This window comes from Podarcis bocagei, assembly GCF_964188305.1.
Source record: "Podarcis bocagei genome assembly, chromosome: W".
NCBI classification, from domain to species: domain Eukaryota; kingdom Metazoa; phylum Chordata; class Lepidosauria; order Squamata; family Lacertidae; genus Podarcis; species Podarcis bocagei.
The window spans coordinates 24955135-24968602 of NC_138131.1; positions in this window are offsets into that span (position 1 = coordinate 24955135).

Consider the following 13468-nt stretch of genomic DNA (forward strand, 5'->3'; position numbering starts at 1 on the left):
TCCCACCCGAACTGAAAAGGCACGAGAGGTAACTAAGAGACTCCTGACTGAATTGATCCCGAGGTTTGGATTACCTAGATGCATTGGAAGTGATAATGGGCCAGCGTTCATTGATCAAGTAGTACAAGAAGTATGTCGAGTCCTACAAGTGAAATGGAGACTGCATGCAGCCTATAGGCCTCAGAGTTCAGGGAAAACTGAAAGAATGAATCGGACTCTGAAAACCCAATTGGCAAAATTAACCCAGGAAACGGGATTGGGATGGGTAGATGTGTTACCCATAACACTGTTTCGTGTTCGGTGTGCACCCACAAAAAGACTTAAGTTGTCACCTTTTGAGCTCCTGTATGGGAGACCGCCCTCCTTTGTTCAGGATATTTCAGCTGATCTTAAACAAATAGGAGACCATGTGACACAGGGACAAGTGCAATCTCTCTCCCGTGTTTTTGTTTCTCTTAACAGGTGGGCCCTCGAGCGCACGCCGTGCAGCATTGCCGAGCCGATTCATCAGTTCCAGGCTGGCGATAGCGTATGGGTGAAAGAGTGGAAACGTGATCCACTTGCACCTAAGTGGCGTGGACCTTACACCGTCTTGCTCTCTACTCCAACAGCGGTGAAGGTAGCTGAGGTGACCCCCTGGATTCATCACTCCCGTTTGAAGAAGTCCGAAGGCAGTTGGACGTGCAAAGGTGACCCCTCTAATCCTCTTAAACTGACTCTCTCCAAAAACCCCTGTATCTAGCCCTACCGGGAACGGGCTAGGTCACGGGCAACATTAGACGACCGGCCTGCTGCAGCCACAACCTGGAAGCTGGCTGACCTGCGCACGCCTGAAGCTTGAGGAGCATCTGAACCAGCGATTGTGAAAGGAAAGATTCTCTTATACAATTAATTGACTGCCCCCCCCCTTGTGGAACAATTATCAGAGATATTACTCATTGGGGATCCTCGGGATATATGTTTTGGTCTTGGTGGTTCCCCATTTCTGTCACTGGGGGAATTATATTGGGACTAATATTTATTTGCTATCACAATAAGGTAATCTTTTGTGGAAGGAATGCATATGCTAGACATCAACATGATTTTATTATTAATCCTGATCCCTTGGGAAGGGGAAGGGTCCTTGAATCTGACCAAATTGACTAAATATGGATTCCGCCATGACCACAATATGTGGGTAGGTTTAGCTGAAATGGTAGCCAATGTTGCAAATAGGACCAATTGCCTTGTTTGCTCTCTTGGGCCAGATGATTCAGAGGGAGGTATGCCCTTATTACCGATACCATTAGATGCCATTGGTATGGTAAGCGAAATACCACACCAAACAGAAATACAGAATTTCCCCGGATGGAACTCAACTAAACCATTACGAGTTATACCTGTACAAGGGGAATTCTGTGTACATAAATCATCAGATGCAGCTGATTCTACCATGATAGGCTCTTCTCATTGTCACTATACTTGGGATAATATTAAGAATACCTGGGCACACGATACTACCTATCGAACTCGGAATACCTTGCCCTGTGCACCTCCTTTTATTCATGCATGGAAAGTGGTATGGAACATAACTGTGACAGAAAAAGGCAATCTAACATACTGCACTGTGAACTCTCTGCCTCTTTTGATATTTCGCCTTCTGTACTCCACGTACCAAAAACCTCAGACCCGATGGTTGTGGTGGATATGTGGAGAATGGGCATACAAGAAACTCCCCTCCAAATGGAGTGGGACTTGTTTCCTGGGATGGGTATTACCACCAATGTGGATTATGCCCACTAATTTGGCCAAGCGTACACGAAGAAACGCTGATATTTCTCATATAGCAGGAGGAAGTACCCAAAGTTGGAGCGGTACTGATGATTGGCCACCAGAGCGCATTATAGCCTATTATGATCCTGCCTCCTGGAATCCTGGTGAGCTCATACAAGGGGCACGGGATCCTATTTATAATCTAAACAGAATAATTCGATTGCAAGCAGTAGTGGAACTTGTAACCAATGCAACGGCCCAGAGTTTGAGACTTATTGCACAACAGTTGGATGAAAGTAGAGCCGCCATTTTGCAGCTGAAAATGGGAATGGATTATGTACTTGCCAAGCAGGGAGGCCTATGTGGAGTCTTGAACTTGACAGGGAATGCCTGTTGCTTTAACATTTCAGATAATGGTGAGGCAATCCGTGTGTTGGCCACAAAGATGGAGAATATAGCACATGTCCCAGTACAAACATGGGAAGGATGGGATATGGGATGGCTCACCAATTGGTTACCTAATGTCACAGGACTCAAAGGGATACTATTGTCTTGCTTGTTTTTCTTGACAGTAGTGGTAATGGTTTTATGTATGATGCCATGTATCATTTCATGTTTTAGAAGTACAATTAGCAAGATGGTTTCAAATGAAACTCTACCTCATATCATGGCCCTATACAGAGCTTTACCTCAGGAATATGATGAAGGTCAAGCTATCAAGGACACTTGGGACGAAGGTCCTTGAGCTTGAAAGGGGGGAATGAGGCATCAGGCATAAGCCTGCATTTTATTAATGTTTGATCAGGACTTGTATATTAAAGAGAGAGCTTAAAGATTTTCAAAAGTTTCATGCCAGGCAGACCAGCTGCTTAAGAAAACACTGGCAATGTTTTCCTCCTAGACAAGGGGCCCCCTTTTGATTTATAGCAGAAAACAATTCTCAAAGTCGTAAAAGCTGGAATTACAGACTGAGTAAGGACACTGACCCTACATGTTACAGAAGATAAAAGGCAGAGATAAACATAATTAATAGTTGGTAAATAGTAAAATAATACCAATGTGCCTCCCAGTAAAATGAGCTAGATCTTCTTTCTAAGGTTAAAGACCAAATGGAGAAGCATCTAGCTGACAGAAAGTTAGAGGGCAATAAATGTTGGGAAGAGCTAATGGGAAAAACAACTGGCTGGAGAAGGGGGGGGAGTGTAAACTGAAGAGGCTTCTTTTGAAACTGCTTTTTTTTACTGAGTTCCCTTTTCTACTTTACAAAGACCTTATTCCTTTTAAGAGGCTACCTGTGTTGTGTATTAAGTGTATTGGCATAGATGTAATTATGCAAAGGATTTAACAAATGCTAGGTTCTTATTTCATATAGTTGTAAGAGTTGTATTTTGAAATTAAGTCAGCCACCAGTCTAGCCCCCCTGCCAGACAAGAGACGCCATCCAAGCAGTCCTGATATATTAGTTGTCAGACATTTGTTTAGAAACCTTCAAATGAAGGAGATCTTTCAATGTTGATGTGAAACTCAAGATCCTTGACATATGTTTAAGATAAAAATTTAAGATTAACCATTTGTTTTAGAAGGCAATAGGGCAAGGAGGGCAAGAGGTGAGCTGGTAATTAAGATTTCTTGTTGAGACACATGTAAGATATATTACTACTTATTTGTCATTTATAGATGTAACAATATATAGCTCTTTGTGTTCCATATAAGGACAGGAGGATATGGGTGTATCTTTTAGGATTGGTTATAGCAATCAGCCAATAGGAAATTCAACCAGGCTGATTGGACAGAGGCAGCCACAGGAGGAGCAAAGGGGGCTGGATTAAGGGAATATAAGTGCTGGCCATAATGGCAGGAGGCCAGGCCAGAGCTTGGTAACCATATACCACTGTGCCTCTCATTTATTTGTCTGACAAATAAATAATTATTTTAATTTCTCTATTGCTGCGTTGAATATTTCATTCCAGCTAAGCGTTAACCACAAGCAGGGTGCTACAGTAGCTTTCCCATTCATAAAGTAAGGTAAAGGTAAAGGTACCCCTGCCCGTACGGGCCAGTCATGTCCGACTCTAGGGTTGTGCACCCATCTCACTCTAGAGGCCGGGGGCCAGCGCTGTCCGGAGACACTTCCGTGACAAAGCTGCTCTGGCGAGCCAGCACCAGTGCAGCACACGGAAACGCCGTTTACCTTCCCGCTAGAAAGCGGTACCTATTTATCTACTTGCACTTCAGTGTGCTTTCGAAATGCTAGGTGGGCAGAAGCTGGGACCGAAAGACGGGAGCTCACCCTGCCGCGGGGATTCGAACCGCCGACCATACGATTGGCAAGTCCTAGGCACTGAGGTTTTACCCACAGCGCCACCCGCGTCCCATTTTCCCATTCATAGGTAGAGGTAAATTAGTGATTACATAGAACAACAACATTCATCACAAGATTAGGAGCTGTTTACTTATTGTGGCTACAGTGGTGGCAAAACACACACAGAAAGAGAAAATCTGCTGTTACTCCTGCTGCAACAAGTAAGCAGCCATGGACCATTAGGTGAATTGTACTCTGCCCTCCACAAAATCACTCCAATTCCCTCTGCCGTCTGAGTTTCAAGTCAAACGTTTGTGCTAAATAATGTTTAGTTTGGCAGTGAAGTAACGATTTAAAATGTGGGCCTTGAATTCTACAGAAGCTCCAACAGTCAACACATACAACAGTCAACAAGATTCACATCTAGTTCTTTTTCCTCTCAAAAATACATTGACACAGGGATGTTGTGTCAACTTGTAGCTAATAACAATATTTATTTATTTATATACCACTACTTAAATGCCAAAGTGGCATATAATGCACATTCAGTCCCCAAGCCTCTCAAGTTAAGCTCCAATGAATTCAGTGGAGCTTCTGGCATCCGATTGTGCTGTCAGAATAACAAAAATTTCCCACCATTTTTTTCAGGTTTCTGGTCCTGCATTTTGAATTAAGAGAAGACATTGAAAGCAACTCAGTGGTACCGTGTGGTGTAGTGCTTAAGAGCGGTAGTCTCGTAATCTGGGGAACCGGGTTTGCGTCTCCGCTCCTCCACATGCAGCTGCTGGGTGACCTTGGGCCAGTCACACTTCTTTGAAGTCTCTCAGCCCCACTCACCTCACAGAGTGTTTGTTGTGGGAGAGGAAGGGAAATGGAGAATGTTAGCCGCTTTGAGACTCCTGAAGGGGAGTGAAAGGCGGGATATCAAATCCAAACTCTTCTTCTTCTTTCTCAGAATCCTGCTATTTATGATTTGCACTCTTGAATAATATTTAAGATCTACTCCAAAAGCAGCAGTAGTAAATACCTTTATTGGGACCCATTGGGAAGATACAGACTAGTAAGCAAGCTTTTGAGTGCACAAGGACACTTACTCTCACTGGATGTTAAGTAAAGAAGAAAAGGTCTTGCTTGGCATGGGGGCAGTTGTGTTATATTTCGTTTTGGAATTTTCCACTGTCCTAACAAAGTTACTAGCGGTATTTTATTTGTTTGTTTTTTAAAAGTATTCGAAAATGTAGCTACCCAGGAAGAGAGTACTAGCACTGGAGGACAATGATTTTCTGCAATGGAGCTTTGCTTATGGGAAGGAACATACCCTCTCTCTATTATTATTTATTGAATTTATATACCGCCCTATACCAGAAAGTCTCAGGGAGGTTCACAGAACAAAATCAAAATACAAAACCACAAAATACATAATCAAAATAAAAACAGCAACTCAAGAACACCCCCTCCCCCAAACCCCTACATCTTAAAAGGCCTAGGATGTCAATCAAATCAACCAAAGGCCTGGTTAACTTTCCTGGGGAGAGAATTCCACAGACAGGGAGCCGCTACAGAGAAGGCCCGTTCTCGTGTTCCCACCCTCCAAGGCCTCTCAAGAAGGAGGCACACAAAAATGGGCTTCAGAAGATGATCTCAGGATCCGAGTTGGTTCATATGGAAAGAGGTATACCTTGAGGTATTGCGGTCCTGAGCTGTTTAAGGCTTTGTAGGTCAAAACCCGAACTTTGAATTGTGCCTGGAAACTAATTGGTAGCCAGTGCCGTCGGACCAGGATTGCTGTAATATGCTCAAACCATCTTGTTCCAGAGAGCAACCTAGCCGCTGAATTTTGCACTAGCTGAAGTTTCTGAACTGTCTTCAAATTCAATTACAATTACCTATGTATAATGCATTGCAGTAATTTAACCAGTGTTTTTTTCTGGTGGGGGGCATAGAGGTACACATACCCCTAAACATTTTGTGAATCTAAGTTTGGCCTCATTGAGGGGCAGTATTTCAATATGAGAAGGAAAATGAGAGTACCCCTAAACATTTTTTTTAGAAAAAAGCATGGAATCTAACCTTCATGCTACCAGAACACAGACAACAGTAGTTAGGCTATCCCTATCCAGATAGGAGCATAGCTGTGCCACTAGCTGAAGCTGATAGAAGGCACTCCAGGCCACTGAGGCCACCTGAGCTTCAAGCAACAGCAAAGGATTCAGGAGTACCCCCCAAGCTATGAACCTGCTCCTTCAGAGGAAATGTAACCCCATCAAGAGCAGGCAATCTCCCACCCATCCGGTCTAGGGAACCACCCACTAACAGTGCCTCACTCTTATCTGGATTGAGCTTCAGTTTGTTGGCTCTCATCCAGTCCATTACTGAGGCAAGACATTGGTCCAGCACTTCCACTGCCTCACCTGCAGATGTAAAGGAGAAATAGAGCTGAGTGATGTCAGCATACTGCTGACAACATACTCCAAACCTCTGGATAACACCACCTAGTGGTTTCATGTAGATGTTAAACAATGTGGGGCATAGGATTGCGCCCTGAGGAGCCCCACATTGAAGGCTCCATGGGGTTGAAAAGCATTCCCCAAGCAACACCCTCAAGGAACGACCATCCAAGTAGGACTGGAACCACTGCAAAGCGGTGCCACACATCCCTAGTTTGGACAGTTGTTCCAGAAGGATACCATGGTCAATGGAATTGACAGCTGAGAGGTCAAGGATAATTAACAGGGTCATGTTTCCCATGTCTCTCTCTCAACAGAGGTCATCATACAGGGTGACCAAAGCAGTTTCTGTGCCAAAACCAGGCCTAAAACCTGAAGAAATGGATCTAGAATATGAGTTTCTTCCAAAAGTGCCTGGAGTACTACTAGGTGCTGCTACCCAATTTGGATTCCATGGAGAGTGGTTTGGATCCAGGCTAATTTACTTTAACTTAGGCCCCTTTGACATCACTCATGCAAACTTAGTCTAGATTATTTATTTATTTATTTATTTATTGATTGATTGATTGATTGATTGAATGTACTACTGTGCTGCTTAACATTAATTGCCAGCCTTGTAATATGAGGACAATAATGACATCTTGACTTTTGATTTCTGTTTTACAATAGATCAATTTTAGTACAATTGCTGTAGATCTAGCTTTTATATTAATGATGAGAACCAGCTGGCTTCAGCTTTCTTAAGCAGAGCAGCAGTCAGATGCTGGTAACAACGCATGTAGTTCCTGGCCCTACCTTGCTGCTTCCTGCTTGTCTTGACCCTTGACCCCATGATCATTGGATTCCCTGACCCCTGAACCACCTGACCATGCAGATTGCTGTTCACCTGACCCGAGGACTGGACCTGACTTTGGGTGCCGCCTCTGCTGCTCCAGGCAAGTACATCTCAGAGACTCTTCTGGCTGGCTGGCCTCCCACGCCACTGAGCCCTGCGCATTGTTGCTCAGCAATGAGACTACAACAGTTTGTTGCCAGCCCCTTCAAGCCCTGTTTGCCTGGAACCCAAGCAGCCAGCTGGTTCTCATCAGTGCCTTCTGCTCTGTTTCCTTGAAGGCTGATCAGATGCAGGTGGAGTCACTGCTCATCAGCAGGGCAAGTGGACTCCGGGTCTATGACAAACAACTAATTACAGGGCATTTAAGGAGTAATGCTGAAAACACCGAAGGAGAAAATTAGAGGCAGAAGACACAAAAAAGAAGCTTATAATATAAGGTATAGGAGACCATTCCTGAACTGAACTTACTTCAGAGGGAACTGCGGCTCTCCACAGGTTTGCAGGCCCATGACTGCATCTCTCATCAATCAAAGCCTGCTATAGAAGGATATTGTCAATGGGGAGAGACAGTGCCATATAATATAAGGTAAGTGCTCTGTGGAGCAACCATTTTCATTCTTCTTCCAGCTCTTCATGGAAAAGCAATGCCTCATCATTGCTGAGGGCCCTTGAGTAGAAGCAACTCTAACGAGCAGTTCATCCTGCACCTGTATACTCAGAAGTAAATCCCGTTAAGTTCAATAACTGACTGCCAGTTCAGTGTGTATAGGACTGCAGACTCCATTTCGTTTTAAGACTACGAGAAACAACCAATTTGAGCTTTTTATCATGGACGCCAACATATTTTTCTCTTTCCTGCTGCTTTTCTTATTCTTTGCATTCAGCTGAAAAAAGAGTTTAAGTCAACATTTGGAAAATAATACAATAATAATAATAATAATATAATAATTTATTATTTGTACCCCGCCCATCTGGCTGGGTTTCCCCAGCCACTCTGGGCGGCTTCCACAGAAACCAAAAAACACTAAAATATCATACATTAAAAGCTTCCCTGAATAGGGCCGCCTTAAGATGTTTCCTGAATGTCAGGTAGTTGTCCATCACCTTGACATCCGATGGGAGGGCATTCCACAGGGCGGGCGCCACCACCGAAAAGGCCCTCTGCCTGGTTCCCTGTAGCTTCGCTTCTCGCAATGAGGGAACCGCCAGAAGGCCCTCGGCGCTGGACCTCAGTGTCCGGGCAGAACGATGGGGGTGGAGACGCTCCTTCAGGTATACTGGGCCGAAGCCGTTTAGGGCTTTAAAGGTCAACACCAACACTTTGAATTGTGCTCGGAAACATACTGGGAGCCAATGTAGGTCTTTCAAGACCGGTGTTATGTGGTCTCGGCGGCCGCCCCCAGTCACCAGTCTAGCTGCCGCATTCTGGATTAGCTGTAGTTTCCGAGTCACCTTCAAAGGTAGCCCCACGTAGAGCGCATTGCAGTAGTCCAAGCGGGAGATAACTAGAGCATGCACCACTCTGGCCAGACAGTCAGCGGGCAGGTAGGGTCTCAGCCTGCGTACCAGGTGGAGTTGGTAGACAGCTGCCCTGGATACAGAATTGACCTGTGCCTCCATGGACAGCTGTGAGTCCAAAATGACACCCAGGCTACGCACCTGGTCCTTCAGGGGCACAGTTACCCCATTCAGGACCAGGGAGTCCTCCACACCAGCCCGCCCCCTGTCCCCCAAAAACAGTACTTCTGTCTTGTCAGGATTCAACTTCAATCCATTAGCCGCCATCCATCCTCCAACCGCCTCCAGGCACTCACACAGGACCTTCACCGCCTTCACTGGTTCTGATTTGAAAGAAAGGTAGAGCTGGGTATCATCTGCATATTGATGGACACCCAGTCCAAACCCCCTGATGATCTCTCCCAGCGGCTTCATATAGATGTTAAAAAGCATGGGGGAGAGGACGGAACCCTGAGGCACCCCACAAGTGAGGGCCCAAGGGTCTGAACACTCATCCCCCACCACCACTTTCTGAACACGGCCCAGGAGAAAGGAGCGAAACCACTGTATAACAGTGCCCCCAGCTCCCAACCCCTCTAGACGGTCCAGAAGGATGTTATGGCCGATTGTATCAAAGGCCGCTGAGAGATCCAGCAGAACTAGGAAACAACTCTCACCTTTGTCCCTAGCTCGCCGGAGATCATCAACCAGTGCGACCAAGGCAGTTTCAGTCCCATGATGAGGCCTGAACCCTGATTGGAAGGGATCCAAATGGTCCGCATCCTCCAGGCGTGCCTGGAGTTGTTCAGCAACCACACGCTCAATCACCTTGCCCAAGAATGGAAGATTTGAGACTGGGCGATAGTTGGCCATACTGGCCGGGTCTAAAGATGGTTTTTTAAGAAGCGGTTTAATGACCGCCTCTTTCAGCGGATCTGGGAATGCTCCCTCACAGAGGGAAGCATTCACCACCCCGCAGAGCCCATCGCCCAGCCCTTCCCGGCTAGCTTTTATAAGCCAGGATGGGCAAGGATCAAGGAGACAGGTGGTTGGTTTCACTCGTCCAAGCAGCCTGTCCACATCCTCGGGGGTAACGGATTGAAATTGATTCCATGCAACTTGACCAGACAGGGCTCTAGCACTCTCCCGCCCCAGCCCTGCTCCCACGGTGGTGTCTAGCTCCTTCCGAATATGAGTGATTTTATCTGCAAAAAACTTTGCAAAATCGTTGCAGGAGATCTTGGGGTCTTTACAAGGCCCCGATGGTAAAGGTGGTTCCGTTAAATTGCGGACCACCTGAAAGAGTCTCCTGCTACTATTTTCTGCAGATGCAATAGAGGCGGTGAAGAAAGTCTTCTTCGCCGTCGCTATCGCCACTTGGTAGGCTCGACGTTGAGCTCTAACCTGTGTCCGGTCAGATTCGGAGTGAGTTTTCTGCCACCGACGCTCTAGCCGTCTCAGCGATTGTTTCATCGCCCTCAGCTCCGAAGAAAACCACGGGGCTGTCCGGGCTCCATGCAATCGGAGAGGGCGCTTCGGAGCCAGACAGTCGATAGCCCTGGTTAACTCCGCATTCCAGCGGGCCACCAGGGAATCAGCTGAAAGGCCATCAACATGGGATAAAGCATCCCCTACCACTCTCTGGAAACCATTTGGATCCATTAAGTGGCGGGGGCGGACCATCTGAATTGGTCCCACCTCCCTGCAGAGGGGAAGGGTCGCGGAGAAGTCCAGTTGCACCAGGAAGTGATCTGACCATGGCACTTCTTTGGTTTCATTTTTACTTAGTGTCAGATCACCCACGTCGCTAGAGGTGAATACCAGGTCTAAGCATGTCCATGACTATGAGTTGGGCCCAACTTATTCAGGGACAGCCCCATGGAGGCCATGCTTTCCACGAAGTCCCGAGCAGCCCCTTGTAAGGTCGTGTCGGCGTGGATGTTAAAATCCCCTAGGACAACCAAACTAGGTGTCTCCAGGAGAACATCCGCCACGACCTGAAGCAGCTCGGACAGGGAATCCTTGGTGCAGCGGGGAGGTCGGTACACCAAAAGGAATCCTGTACTGCCCCTATTGCCCAACTTCCAGAACATGCACTCAGAAAACTGGGTTATTATACAGTAAGAATGGGGGCAAAATGCAGTGCAGTTTCATTTAAAGGCAAACCTGCTTAATTTGTACTTTCTAAAACAATATGAGAATTGAAACAGATATCCTTAGAAATATACTACTGCAATGCGCTCTATGTGGGGCTACCTTTGAAGGTGACTTGGAAACTACAACTAATCCAGAATGCGGCAGCTAGACTGGTGACTGGGGGCGGCCGCCGAGACCACATAACACCGGTCTTGAAAGACCTACATTGGCTCGCAGTACGTTTCCGAGCACAATTCAAAGTGCTGGTGTTGACCTTTAAAGCCCTAAACGGCCTCGGCCCAGTATACCTGAAGGAGCGTCTCCACCCCCATCGTCTGCCCAGACGCTGAGGTCCAGCGCCGAGGGCCTTCTGGTGGTTCCCTCATTGCGAGAAGCAAAGCTACAGGGAACCAGGCAGAGGGCCTTCTCGGTAGTGGCGCCCGCCCTGTGGAACGCCCTCCCATCAGATGTCAAAGCGATAAATAACTACCTGACATTCAGAAGACATCTTAAGGGAAGTTTTTAATGTGTGATATTTTAGTGTATTTTTGGTTTCTATGGAAGCCGCCCAGAGTGGCTGGGGAAACCTAGCCAGATGGGCGGGGTACAAATAAATTATTATTATTATTATTATTATTATTATTATTATTATTATTATTATTATTATTATTATTTATTTGCTCTGAATTTTGCACTGCATTATGCTAGGAGTGATTGCTAAAATGTTTCTATTAGGCAAAATTGCACATATGTACATTAGTAGTGATTCACACTTAAACACTGATGAATTTTGATGAGGACTTTTTTTAATAATAAAAAACCCCACCACATAGTGATGCAGAAATATGAACAATCAAACTTAAATTTGGAGAAAAATAAGAAACTGAGAGAAACTGAAATTGACAGATCCGCTCATCCTTATTATATGATCAAAGTCATAAATCATGAAGGCTTGCTCACTACTCTTTGTGCCTTTCTAACTGGGCCTGATAAGAGTATTATCTCCCTGCTACTTTTGGATTTTTACCCCTTAATGCACCAACATATGTCCCTGCAACTATTTAAACTTCAGATTTTAATACAGGAAGCAGAGCATTACACTGATATGTACTATGCATATGTTGATGATTTGTTTTTTGATGTGGTATGCTTGCTGCTGGTTTGAATATTGCTCCAACATAGGCAGTGTAGATTTGACCTCGTTTGTCTGTGTGCCCTTGTCTTGATAGCTGAAATCCTGCAGCTGTAGCCTCGACCCAACTGTACATCAAGTGCGGTGCCCCTATGGCCCTGTCCTACTTATGGAAATTCCTAACGACTCCAGTTCAAACTGTGGCTCAGATCAAAACTGAAAATGAGTTTCAGGTCTCATTCGACTCTCCATTTGTTCACTTCCAAAACCACAACCCAATTTTGCATGATTCTTGAGCAGTTATTGCCAGAGGGCAGAAATGGGGAGGGGGGACTTCAGGAAGATGAAGAAAATTGGGCAATGACGTCTTCATTAGAGTACTATAATTAGATCAGCTAGTCAGTTCATGAATTCAGTAATTAAAAAGAGAGAAAAAAGACAACAAATATTTTCTTTGAGGTCGTGTTTGAATTGAGGATTATAGAACTCGTTGATATACTATAGAGAATGGCATTTTATCTATGAGCAGGTCATATAGACAGTCTATAAAGTTCAGCAATGTTGGTAACTGCTCCTAGATTATCTCTCTGGGGTAGTTACCAGCTCAAAGCTGCTCTTTCATGGCTGCCAATGCCCAGATCATGCAAGTAACATTGGAATGTTGTATCATGCAGATAGGCCTGGATTGCCATAGTAAGGTTCCTCTTCTGTTGGAGCTGCTGATGTTGGCATGGGAAGTACCCATGTGATTTGACCTACTCTCCAGATACAGAAAGCCTGCCTTACTCCCAGTGCAGCATAGAAGCCAGTCACTGGCAATTGGCTTTGTGGCATAAGCTGCATCACAGAGACTCATGTTCATTACTTTAATAATGATATGTCTTCAGATGCTATTCCTTGTAGCCTTTGTTCTACCTTAAGTCTGTCCTGCCCCCTCCCCCAAATGGCTGTATCCAGCCATTTTGTTATGAATGCTAGTTCAATTTGTTATTTCTGTAGTCACATTTTAGGAGCTTTTGCTTTGGGTGAAATCATGCAACTAATTGCTGGTGAGAGCGTGGGAAGTACCCCCCCCCCTGGGGTTCCAAGTGCTTTTCTAGGGTTCTGTTTCCTTAGAATAAAGGTCAACGGAAACTGTGCTGTCTTTAGCATACATGGTTTTAATTGCACACATACACAACATGAGCATAGGATGAGAGCTTTCACAGATCTCATGGACCAAACAGATCTTGTTTTTCCATTAGATTTCTAGCTTTCCATCTATTTCCCACTCAGCTCTCACACAATTCTTTCATTGTTCTCCTACTGTTATGTACTGAGAACAATAGGATCCAAATTGCAGCAGTCTGATTAGTCCTAGAACAATA